The sequence below is a fragment of the Gossypium arboreum genome, chromosome 10 (assembly GCF_025698485.1).
Source record: "Gossypium arboreum isolate Shixiya-1 chromosome 10, ASM2569848v2, whole genome shotgun sequence".
NCBI classification, from domain to species: domain Eukaryota; kingdom Viridiplantae; phylum Streptophyta; class Magnoliopsida; order Malvales; family Malvaceae; genus Gossypium; species Gossypium arboreum.
Window position 1 is genome coordinate 2,311,201 of NC_069079.1, and position 13,537 is coordinate 2,324,737.

The 13,537-nt window shown below is 32.6% G+C and overlaps 1 long non-coding RNA gene across 1 annotated transcript; it reads right to left on the reverse strand.

Moving 5' to 3' along the window:
- Nucleotides 1-9,315: 9,315 nt before the first annotated feature.
- Nucleotides 9,316-10,902, reverse strand: LOC128281908 (uncharacterized). Its single transcript, XR_008272191.1, has 3 exons — nucleotides 10,825-10,902; nucleotides 10,264-10,345; nucleotides 9,316-9,577 (listed from the first exon to the last, which is right to left on the reverse strand). It is a non-coding gene; the product is annotated as an uncharacterized LOC128281908 (long non-coding RNA).
- Between the last annotated feature and the right edge of the window lie 2,635 nt (nucleotides 10,903-13,537).

The following is a 13,537-nucleotide window of genomic DNA, read 5'->3' on the forward strand; positions in this document are numbered from 1 at the left end:
AGACTTTAAAATTTCTTGACTAAACTTTAATACTAACTTATTAACACTCCATAAATATTTATAAAAATATTTATGGCTCGATTTAAAATTCCCGAGGTCTCGATACCTCATTTTCAATTTTAATTATTTTAATATATATATATTTTAGTACATTTCACTATTTCAAAATTTTTCCTAACTTCATATTTAACTTATACTCACTAAATTAATAATATTTCCTACTCATTTGTCGGATTTAGTGATCTCGAATCACTGTTCCGACACCACTGAAAATTAAGTTGTTATACGGCATTACTTGTACGGTGAGAAATGTCATATTTATACTGATCATAAAAGCTTGAAATATTTGATGACACAGAAAGATTTGAATTTGAGACAGCGCAGGTGGCTTGAACGGATAAAGGACTATGATTTGATTATTGATTACCATCCGGGTAAGGCTAATGTTGTAGCTGATGCTTTGAGCCGGAAATCTCTGTTTGCTTTACGAGCTATGAATACCCGGTTATCATTGAATGATGATGGTTCAATCCTAGCAGAATTAAGAGCTAAACCGACATTTTTACAGCAAATATGTGAAGCTCAGAAGAATGATGAGAAGTTACAAGTTAAACGGGCACAGTGTGAGTCAGGTAATGATTCTGAATTTCAGATTGGTTCTGATGGTTGTTTATTATTCAGAGGTAGGGTATGTGTACCTCAGAATCCAGAGCTCATACAAAAGATTCTACGCGAGGCTCACAAAGAAGATTATGTCTGTACATCCGGGAGTAATAAAATGTATAATGATCTCAAAAAGATGTACCGGTGGTCGGAATGAAACGTGATATCTCCGAGTTTGTATCAAGGTGTTTAATATGTCAAGAACTTAAAGTGAACATCGTACCTTCGGGTTACTTGACCAATTACTATACCGGAATGGAAATGGGAAAGAATCACTATGGATTTTGTATCGGGGTTACATTTGTCTCTGAGGAAAAAAGATGCTATTTAGGTGATTGTAGACCGATTGACAAAGTCAACTCACTTTATTCCGGTACGTATGGATTATTCTTTAGATAAACTAGCAGAACGGTACATATCTGAGATTGTCAGGCTACATGGAGTGCCTGTCTCCATTATATCGATAGAGATCCCGATTTACGCCTCGCTTCGGGACAAATTGCAAGAAGCCTTGGGTACTCGGTTGTATTTCAAAGATCGCATTTCATCCTCGATGATGGTCAATCTGAGCGTGTAATTCAAGTATTGGAAGATATGCTCCGATGTTGTATACTAGAGTTTGAAGGTAATTGAGAGAGTGTAATGACCTGAAATTCACGGGCACCGGAAAAGTGAGTTATAGGGCCTCCGTCTTAGTGAAATAAGTTCGAAAATAATTATTAAAAATATTTATGAGCCTAGTGGTGTGTCTAATTAGGATCTAATTAAGTGAATTTAGCTTAATTTAGAATAAGTAATAAAAAGGATTAAATTGAATAAAGGGTAAAAGTTTAATTATAAAGCAATAGAAAATAAAAGGATTAAAATGACAATTAAGCCATTGACTACAAATGAGGTGGCATATTGGTGAAATAAAATCAAAGATTTTTTTAGGTTTTATATATTATAATGATTATTATTATGGTTTTATATTAAATTGTTATGATTATTTAATTGATAATATATTATAAATAAATTAAATAGAAGACAATTGTATGGTAATAAAATATACATGTGTAAGAATTGTATGGGTACATTTGTAATTTAAATATTTAATTACTTATAATTTAAGTATAAAGATATTTGTTAATTAAATAATTAAATTATAAGATTTTTGGTATGAAAAACAAATTAAATAATGACATTTGTAATAATATGAATATATACATTTGTGTTATAATTATGTATTTACTTAAATTTTAAGTTAAAGATATTTATTAATTAAATATTAATATTATAAGATTTTTATATGTTAAATAAATAAAAGAAAGACAAATGGATGGTAATAATAGTGTACAAATGTACAAAGATACATGTATACAAATGTGTTAATTATATTGTTATTAAATTAATAATAATATATATTAGTTAAATGATAAAATAAATAAGTAAAATAAATGAAATAATAAAAGAATAAAAAGAAAGACAAAAGAAACAAAGAAGAAACAGAACAGAAGCATTTCGAAACAGGGAAAGAAAAGAAAGAAAGAAAAGGGAAGGAAAAACTAGGGTTTTAAGGTTTGAAGCTTTAAAAGGTAAGTCAATTAAGTCCTTTTCTCTTAATTTTGATGTTTTAGGAGCTTTGAAACAAGATTTTGATGAAATTAAGTTGATAGTTCAAGAGTTCATATGTTTCCAAGTAGGGTTCATGTTGGAAAAATTATGGAATTAGGGATTAAATTGAATGAATTCTAAGTTAGAATTGATTAAGGGATTAAACGTAAACTAGGCTATAAGTTTTATGTTGTAGGACTAAATTGAAGAAATTTCAAAATTAGGGAAATATGCTGGAAATTTTATAATTAAATATAAGTTTAGACAAAATTTGAATAGAAAAAGAGAGTGAATTGGATTAAGAAAATAATTAAGTTTAGTTAGGATTAAATTGGGAATAAGGTAGGAGTTGTTTAGAAATTTAATTATTTATTATAATTAATGCTGTAAATAATAATGTAAATTACTATTATTTTCAGAGCCAACAAAGAACCGGAAGCATCAGATCGAAAGGAAAGGAGAAAGTCATCGAGGACTAAAACGGAGAATTACGGTGTGTATTACTATAATTCAAATTTTAATTATTATTGATTGCGAAATTTTAATTGTTATGTATGGTAAGTAAGGCTTGAGGTAAGTATCTGATTATTTGAAAAGTGTATTGATTGAAAAATAAATAAATGGTGACAATTGTATGGTGTTGATGGTATACACTTGTGTGAAAATTAATTTGTATATGAATTAAGATAATAGATATTTGAATTGAATGAGTATTGAAAATTTTGTGTAAATTAAATTGAAATTAGAAAAGTAAAATAATACCCTATTAACTTGTCGGACTAGATTCGATACAAATGGCATGCCATTGGATTTGTGATGTGATGAAGAGATTGTAGTTCTACCGAGAGGATGTTTCATTATTATATACTTGGTTTATCCGAATAGGCATTTAATGCCTTATTGGTGTGTTTGGGAGGATATATTATACCAAAGTGTTATGGAGGATTTACAATATTCCGGTGTGTTTGGGTTGGACATTCGGTGTGTTTGGATGGAATCCGCATATCTCATAGTCCCAGCTTTGTTAATAGGGTAAATAATTGAAATGAAATTTTGAAAATGAGATTATTTGTTTTAGCATTATTGAAAAGTACGAGAAAGAATGTATGAACTAAATTATGAATTGAGTTGTATGAGAAAATAAATTATGAATTTAAGATTTATGAAGTAAAATAATTTTATATAAAAATAGTTTAAATAATTATAAAATTTATGGTTGATGTTTGTAATTTATTAATGTTAAATAGTCTTGATTTATAGTAATACCACTAAGTATATCCATACTCAGCGTACGGTTGTTTCCGTGCTCAGGTTAGTAGAAGTCAAGTGTCCCGGCTCAGCATCCAGAACAATCCCGACTCCAACACAAACTTGGTGATGTATATTTTTCTTTTGGGTAGTGAAGGATGAATTATAAAATTTAGATGGTTAAATGAAATGGTAGGGAAAGTACATGATATTTTGACACATGAACATTAAGTTGTTAAATGAATGAAGTTTTTAATCAATTTTGAATGATGCTATGATAGTTATTAAATTAAAATTTTGTTAATAATATAAATATTAGTATATGAATGTGAAATATTGGTGTTGGTTGTTTTGGTTTGAATTTGCAGGAGGTTTAGGTAAAATAAGGAAATGTCACGAAATTTTTATAAAAAAAAATTGGAATACTCGAACAAGTCCCATTCTACTTTTAATACGTGTTTGAACTTCGAGAGTTCAAGATAGGGACTTAATTATAATATTATACTATGAAAGTTATATTAATTGTAAATTATTCGTAAGTTGTCTGATATGTCCGGTAATGCCTCATAATCTTGTTTCGGTAATAGTTTGGGGTTAGGGGGTGTTACAGAGAGGTATCTACCTTTGATTGAATTTGCTTACAATAGTAGTTATCAGTCCAGTATTAAAATGGCTCCTTATGAAGCTTTGTATGGTAGAAAATGTAGAACACCGTTATATTGGACAGAGCTTAGTGAAAGGAAGATACATGGGATTGATTTGATCCGGGAAACAGAAGAAAAAGTAAAAGTTATTCAAGATAGTCTAAAAGCAGCTTCCGATCGTCAAAAATAATATGCCGACCTTAAACGAAAAGAGATTGAATTTCAAGTCGGTGACAAGGTATTCCTGAAAGTGTCTCCTTGGAAGAAAGTCCTCCGATTTGGTCGAAAGGGTAAACTGAGTCCAAGATTTATCGGGCCATATGAAATCATAGAAAGAATTAGACCGGTCACTTATCGATTGGCATTATCACCGGAACTTGATAGAATCCATAATGTTTTTCATGTATCTATGTTACGACGATATCGATCAGATCCTTCACATGTTATTTCTCCGACAGAAGTGGAGATTCAACCGGATATGACTTACAGTGAAGAACTGGTCAAGATATTGGCACAAGAGACAAAAGAGCTTAGAAATAAAAAGATAAATTTGGTGAAAGTATTGTGGCAAAAGCATGGGATTGAGGAAGCGACATGGGAACCGGAGGAGGCAATGAGGAAACAATACCCAAATCTCTTTACTGGTAAGATTTTCGAGGACGAAAATCCTTAAAGGGGGGAGAGTTGTAATGGCCTAAATTCAAAATTATCGGAACAGTGGTTTCGTAACTAGAAATCTAATTTAAAGAGAAATTTATTTTAATATTTTTGCATGAAAATTGATATGATAGGAAAATAGTATGAAAATATAGATAGAAAAATTTTACCGATTTAGTGATTAGATAGAAAAAGAAATTATTGAAGAAATTGGGTAAAAACAAGGTATCAAGACCTCTATCTCGTAAAACCGAGTCAAAAATAATTTTATAAATATTTATGAAATGTTATTAATGTGGTATTAAAATTTCGTTAGGAAATTTTAATGTTTGGGTAGTCAATTAAATAAAAAGGACTAAATTGTAATAGGTGTAAAAGTTGCTAGAATAATTAAATAGCTTAAAAGTCTAATGAGAAAGGATTTAAAAGGCAATTAGACCCAAAAGTTATTTAGGCTGGACGGCAAGGGTATGAAATCAGCAGAAAAATTGATAAATTAAGGGTAAAATTGAAATATTGCAAAATTAACTAAATAAAACTAGGACTAAATAGGAAATATCTAGATTTCTCTTCATTTCTCTTCAATTCCAGCAGCTAAAAACGCCATAGGAGGGTTCTCTAAGCTGGTATTTCATAATTTTTGCAACAAATCCGGAAGATTCAAATACGAAGCTAGATCGAGGAAAGGAAAACGTTCAGGATTAGTAGATTTTTATTGTTTACAAACAAGTATCAAGGTAAGTTCGTGTAACTTGAATTATATTCTTAAATGCTTGAGATTGTATGTTATTGATGTGAATATGATTTGAGTGTTCATTGTATGACAATTAATGAAACATTGATATATTTGATAAAATGGGAAGAAATCTCATTTGAATGAAAGGAAAATTTGATGGATCTCTGAAAAGGAATTGACGGTAAAAAGGATCTAGCCCGGACGGGTGATCCTATCCTGATATAGCCCTCCGAAGAATATGTGTAAAATGGATTTAGCCCGGACGGGTAATCCGAATTAGGTCTCAATTTAGCCTCGACCGTAATTCGATCCAAGCTCATTAGAGTAATTGTTGTTGTAGGGATTTAGCTCGATCGGTAATCCCGACAATACTCTATGAGTTTATATTGTAGGATTTAGCTCGACTGGTAATCCCGCCGCAAGGTTGAGTTTCATGAGTGTGCTCTCTGAAATGGATATGTCGCACATGAATATGAATTGACGGACCGAATTGTACAATAAATGTGTACCTCGAAAATCCATCGAAATTCGATAAATTCAACGGATAAATATGGAAAAATAACAAGGAAATGGAAATCATGGTATTGACGAGCTCATCAATCATGGTATATATTATTGGTACATGGAAATTATTGTACTAACTTGAATGTTGAGTTTGTGCATATAAGGGTAATAATGCATTGAATGGATATCTAGATGTTTATTGTATTGTATTGAAAATATTAGGTAAGTATAATTCTTGTTACATGAGCTTACTAAGCACGAAGTACTTACCCCGTTTCCTTTTTCCCTATTTTGTAGTGTTAAGAGCTCAGAGGTCGGATTTGGTCGGAGACACATCACACTGTCAACCTCAGGATTTTGGCATATAAAGAAACTTTATTTTGGAAATCAATGGCATGTATAAGCTAACAAAGTAAATGTTAACGTGAAATGAATGTAAAGTTAGCCATTAGTATGGTTAACAAACCTGGTTTTAGATATGTGATGACGTTATCTTATAAATATGCATGAATTTATCTTGAAAATATGTTAAATTGATTTGGTTGATATGGATTGGTCTCGATTTAATATTGCAGGGAAGGTTAGATATTTATAAAGGGCTATATTGAATATAAAAAAATTTAATTCAGAACTTTGGTAATGCCTCGCACTTATTCCTAAGAATGAATACGGGTACGGGTATTACAGCGTCGAACATCCAGCATTCTCCAATTTTGTTAAAGAGAATTGGAGCCTTTCTACTGATTTGTCGAAGATCTACTTCGAGTTTACTGATCTAGTCAAAAGATGGAATAAAGATGTGTATGGCCATATTCCTACCCGAAAGAAGTTTTTAACTAAGAAACTGCACAACATTGAGATCGAACCTAACAGAAATAACCTAACAGAAATAACTAGGCTTTTCTCAGCCAAGTTGAAATGGAAGTTAGAGAGGATTTGGATAATGTACTGTATCATGAGGAAATTCTCTGGCGTCAAAAAGCTCGTTGTGATTGGCTAGTCTTGGGAGATCGCAACACCAAATTTTTTCATACCCGTACTTTGAGAAGAAGAAAGCAGAATCTAATCACTGCTTTAAAAAATGAGCTGAGGGATTGGATCATGGATGAAGAACAGCTTAAGACTGAGGCAGTCAATTTCTTTAAAGCTTTGTATGGTGAACATCCTGGACCAATGACTAGTTTACCCACTAGTGCCTTCCCGCCCCTCACTGATGAGGATTTTAGGTTTCTCAATAATCCAGTTTATGATGAAGAAATTGAAGTTGTTTTGTTTGACATGGCTCTTCTGAAGGCTCTAGGAAGTGACGATTTTCACTCACTTTTCTACCAAAGTCAGTGGGACCACGTTGGCGCTTCTATTTGCAGTTGGGTTAAGAGTATTTTTGCTGGTAAAAGTATTAATGCAGAGTTAAATAATTTGCTTATTGTTCTTTTACCTAAAATCCAAAATCCGGAATGCTTTGCTCAGTTTCGTCCAATTAGTTTGTGCTCTGTTCTTTATAAACTGGTTATGAAGATTATTGCTAATCGTTTTAAAGTGGTTTTCCCAAAACTCATAGCTCTTGAGCAGACTGGCTTCATAGCAGGACGGAATATCACTGATAATATTGTCATGGCTCAAGAGGTTGTACACTCTATGAAGAGTATGCAAAAAAATAGAAAATGGATGGGCAACAAAATTGATCTAGAAAAAGCTTACGATCGAGTGCGATGGGATTTCATAGGCTCGTCACTTCAAGCTGCAGGTATTCCTATTTTTTTACGTAATGTTATTATGTCTACAATTTCCACTTCTACTATGCAGGTTTTGTGGAATGGGATTCCAACTTCGAAATTTAGACCAACTAGAGGCGTTCGACAAGGCTGTCCTTTATCTCCGTACTTATTCATTTTGTGCATGGAGTGGCTGAGTTACAATATTCATGCTGCTATTGGTGCAGGTATTTGGACCCTTATTCGGCTGGCTCGCAATAGTCCACCACTTTTTCATCTTTTCTTCGCAGACAAATTGATTCTCTTCGGTCACGCTGAGGAACATCAGGTTCAGATCATTAAGAATATTCTTGATAATTCTTGTAGCTACTCGGGGTACAAAATTAATATAAGGAAGACGAATATTTTTTTCTCCAAAGGTGTGGACAGCAATTCAAGGAAATGTATCAGCAGTTTTTTTGGATTTTAGGAAGTTGACAATTTGGGGCTTTACTTAGGTGTTCCCCTTGTCCATGAAAGGGTTACTAATAATACACTATGATTTGTGGTCGATAAGGTGTGTAGCAAGTTGTCTAGTTGGGACGCTAGGCAACTTTCGTGGGCCGATAGGGTGACTGTAGCTCAATCTGTCCTTCTTTCGATCCTAAGTTACTTCATGCAAACAATGATGGTTCCTAAAGGTCTGTGCGACGAGATTGAATGTATTGTCCGAAAATTCGTTTGGGGATCCTCTAAAGGCAACTCGAAGGTAACTTTGGTTAGTTGGGACTCGGTGTGCCAGCCGAAAGCTCATGAGGGCCTTGGTCTAAGGCATTTAAAAGATCATAACACCTCTTCCATGATGAAGATTGGTTTTAATATTGTCTCTAATGTCAATGCTTTGTGGGTTCGAGTTCTTCGATCAAAGTACGGAGTTCCTAATGGCTTACACGAAAATATTTCTAGGGGCGTTGTTCTTTCCTATGGAGATCAATTGCAAAGGTTTGTCTGTAACGCCCCCTTTACCCGAGACCGTCGCCGGAGTCGAGCACGAGGCATTACTAAACTTATTTGAGCACTTAAACAAATTCAAACAATTTATATCACACTTTCTAGACAAGCTGTCCAACTGCGTTACAGATGAAAAAAAAATCATATCTCAAGTTACAAAATTCAAAATCCAAATCCGTAAATTTTCCCCAAATCTAGGCTCATATATCTACTTACTAATTTTTTTCTAGAATTTTTGGTTGGGCCAATTAGTACAGTTTATTAGTTGAAGTCTCCCCTATTTCAGGGTTCAGCTGCTCTGACCCCTGTTCACTACGAACCAAATTTCTTCATGTACAGAATTCAAATAACCAAGTTGTTTATTTCTCTTAAAAATAGACTCAATAAGGAATCCATACATAAATCGTATGACTCCTAATTAATTTTTTACAATTTTTAATGATTTTTACAAATCAGAATAGGGGAGTTCAAAATCACTCTGACCTTGTCTCACAGAAATTCAAATATCTCCTGATATGAAAGGCTTTTGCTTACACCGTTTCTTCTATGTGAAACTAGATTTAATAAGATTTAATTTCATATTTTATTCAACCTCTAATTAGATTTTCATGATTTATGGTAAATTTTCAAACTCAAACTACTGCTACTAACCAAAAACTGTTTTAGTACAAAATGTTGTTAACTAGTTTATAACATCTTTACTTCATTTCATTTAAACTCTATACATGCCATATAAATCTTCAAACATAAAACAAAAGCTACCGAATTGATCTGGATAGTGTGCTTTGTTGTGTTGATCCGATCTACCCACTTCACTTCAAGTCAATCTACATGAAAATATTAAACACACACAAGTAAGCTTATTGAAGCTTAGTAAGTTCATAGGTTAAAAGTAATGCTTACCAAACATAATATTTCCAAACAATACCAAAACATTTACTAAAGTTTCCTGCGATTCACAACCATTGTTATAATAATTCACATAGTTGAGCTCAACAAGAATAACTACTCAATCTCTTTCATTTGGATCACTTCTCTTTATTTCTTATAATCAAATTAGGAAACGGCTTACGAAATTGAGTACGCCGTTGCTCAATGCCACGATTCACAACTCAGTATGGTTTTCCTCATTGAAATACCATACCTACATTTTTCAACTCGGTATGGGAAATACCATACCTACATTTTTAACTCAAGATGGATTTGATAATACCATACCTACATTTCACATACCAAGATGGATAATACCATACCTACATTTCACAACTCAAGATGGATGATACCATACCTACATTTCACACTTTTCCATGGAACAACCATGGTCTTATCCGTCAATTCATCACACGTCACGATACTGAACGTACTCAATCCTGCTTTTTCCTAATTTGCATTTCCACATTTATTCTTTCATTAACAAAATCTACACAATCCCACAACAAATTCAGATATAATAACACATTATAAACTTCAATCATTCACAAATAAACATCTAATTCCAACCATATGAACTTACCTGGCTAATTTGTAGAAGATATTGAAATTTAGGGACTATTCCGCAACTTTTTCTTTTCCTCGTTCTTCTTTGGATTCTTGATCTATAATATAAAATATTTCTACTCATTAGCATTTATTTGATTTCTATTTCACTTCACAATTTATACTGTTTAAATTTCAAAATTGCACTTTTACCCCAAAATTTACAGTTTTCACAATTTAGTCCCTACTCAATTCACCCATCAATTGAACTAATTTTTCTCAATTAACACTTTATTTTATCATTATAAACTATTTCAAAACCTTTTATATTCTGAATTTCAACAGCAACCTTCAATTCACAACTTTTTCACAATTAGGTCCTAAATATCATTTCCTATCAAAATCACTTAATAAAACCACCTTAATATGAAATTAGAACTTAAATTTCATAATAATTCATCATAAAATTCCCTTATCCATCCAGGGTAACTTCCAATTTCACCCATAAAATCAAAAACTAATGAATTCTACAAGTGGACCTAATTGTAAAAGTCATAAAACATAAAAATTATCAAGAAAAAGCAAGAATTAAACTCACATGATGTAAAAATATGAAAAACCAGCTTTCTCCAGACCTTCTATGGCGTTTTGGCTGAGAAAATATGAAGAAATGTCTAGATTTTTCAATTACATCATTATTTAACTATTAACTTTTATCTATTTCCAATTTTGCCCCTTGTTCACATTGTTTTCTTGCTTATTTCATACCCAAACTGTCCAGCCATTAACCTTTGGGTTTAATTGCTCTTTAAATCCATCTTTTTAAATACTTAAGCTATTTACTCACAATTTAACAAATTTTGTGCTATTTTCAATTTAGTCCTTTTTAATTAGTTAGCCATCCAAACATTAAAATTTTCTAACGAAACTTTAATACTAACTCAATGACACTCCATAAATATTTATAAAAATATTTATAGCTCGATTTTCAACTTTGAGGTCTCGATACCTCATTTTTGACCCGTTTGACCTAATAAATTCTTTTAATTCACTAATTTCACCATTTCACAAATTCTTCTAAATTCTTACTTGACTCATAAATATTAAAATACTATCTTGTTCAATCTTACTTGTCGAATTTAGTGATCTCAAATCACCATTTCCGACACCACTGAAAATTAGGCCGTTACATTGGCCCCTTATTTATGAAAACCTCTTATGGTCCGTTGGTGATGGTAATAATATCTAATGTTGGCGTGATCCTTGGATCCCAAATTGTGGGTCTTTATTATCTTATATTTCATGTTTTTCTAACCTTAATATGGATTGTAGGCTTAGTAATATGATTGCAGGTGATGGATCGTGAAATTTAGACCTTTTTCGTTTGTGGATCCCAGAAGAGATCGTTAATAAAATAGTTGGAATCCCACCACCACACCCTTCTTTGGGGCCTGACAAAATTGTGTGGGGAGCTACCTCGACAGGCTTATTTTCCATTAAAAGTGCCTATGAGAAGATCCGAGATGGTAATTTGAATCTTAAAGGACATACTTGGGAGTTGCCTTAGAGTTTTAATGGTCCTCAGCATATCTGGTACTTTTTATGGCTCGTCCTCAAGCAGCGCCTTCTAACGAACGCCGAAAGATCAAGAAGAGGCATAGGGAATAACAACACTTGTGGATTTTGTGGTCACGAATGCGAGGATGTACTTCACGTACTTCGAGATTATTCTGCAGCCCGAATCATATAAGATAGTATTATTCTAGAAGAAAGACGATCCAGGTTCTATTTTGGCTCCCTTCAAAATTGGATGATGATTAATCTCAAAAATCATTTCTCTATTTCTGTTGATGGTGTGGACTGGCGGTGTTTTTTTGGGATTATCGCTTGGAAAATTTGGAAGAATCGCAACTACTTTATTTTTCAAGACTTTTCTTGGAGTTACGAAGAGATCCTCAAGGGTTCCTACAGTTGGGCAAGACAATATTCATCAGCCACAAAGCTAGTTCATCATAAGGCACATGCTTCCTTACACATTTTGCATACAGACAGCAATTGGGTAAATATGAAATCTGATGGTTAGGTCAGATTTGATGATGGCTTTGCAGCTGCTGGAGGGTTTGTTTTCGATCATAATGATGGGTGGATCATGGGTTATTGTAGATATCTAGGTAACTACACGGTGGTCGAAGCGGAGCTTTGGGGGATTTTAGATGGCTTAAATCTTATTTTGAATAGAAGTTTCGAAAAGGTTGTTATCCAAACTGATAGTATTGAAGTTGTTAATGCTATTCAAGAAGGTTATTCAAGGACTTCTAATTTTGCTCTTGTCAGAAGAATCCTTATTATTCTTAAAGCTCTTAATCAGTGGAGGATTCAGCATATTCCTCGTGAAGAAAATCTAATCGCCGACAGTTTGGCCAAATCAGTTCATTCTAAAAGACTTGGGTTAAGATTGATAGAGGATCCTCCTTTGTAGATTTAGTTTTCATTTATTTGTAATTTTTTCTATTCACCAAAAAAAAAAGTGATCCACGTATACTCCGCTTTAAATCTAAATTATTATTCATCACCCAGATTAATGTTAAGTCTAGAAAAAACCTAATTAAAAAAACCCAAATCGAAATATTCTAAAATTTAAATATATTTCTTGGTATAAACTATAAGCCTCACTTCTTCTTTTTTTCTTCCTTTTTTGCCCTTCCCCGCTCTACAGAGCTTATCTAAGCTTTACCCAGAGAGAACTGTCAAGCAAGCATAACTTCATTATATCAAAAGATTTTCGACAAACAAAGAAACATGCAATGATGAATTGGGGGGGTAACTGTGAAACATCAATAACGAACTAAAACACTTTTTTTGGGGCCCTTCAGTTCTTGTTCTTATCTTTTGTTGCTTTTCCTTCATCCTTAATTTTTTAATATTAATTGTTGGTAAGCCAGTTCTCAAACAGGAAAGGGGTATATAAGATAAAAGATGGAGAAGAAGGGGTCAAATGTAGTAATAAGCAAAAGTTTAGGCCTATCCCAAGCTAATATCGTGTAAGATTAAAAGTAGTATTTATACGATGAAAGTCGAATGATGTTAGTGAACTCATTCCACTAACTCGTGTTTTAAAACACTTTCAAATAAGAAGAAATATTTAGTAAATATTTAGCTTTCTCGAATCAATTATTATTTTTAAATTAAGATTTTAATTCAATTTTTTTTTAACTTTTGTTTGAATTTATTATTTTTATCCTCGTTAGAATACATCTAGATCTTATCATAGATAGGACGAGGTTAGAATTAATGCAAAATTTTAGGTCAAT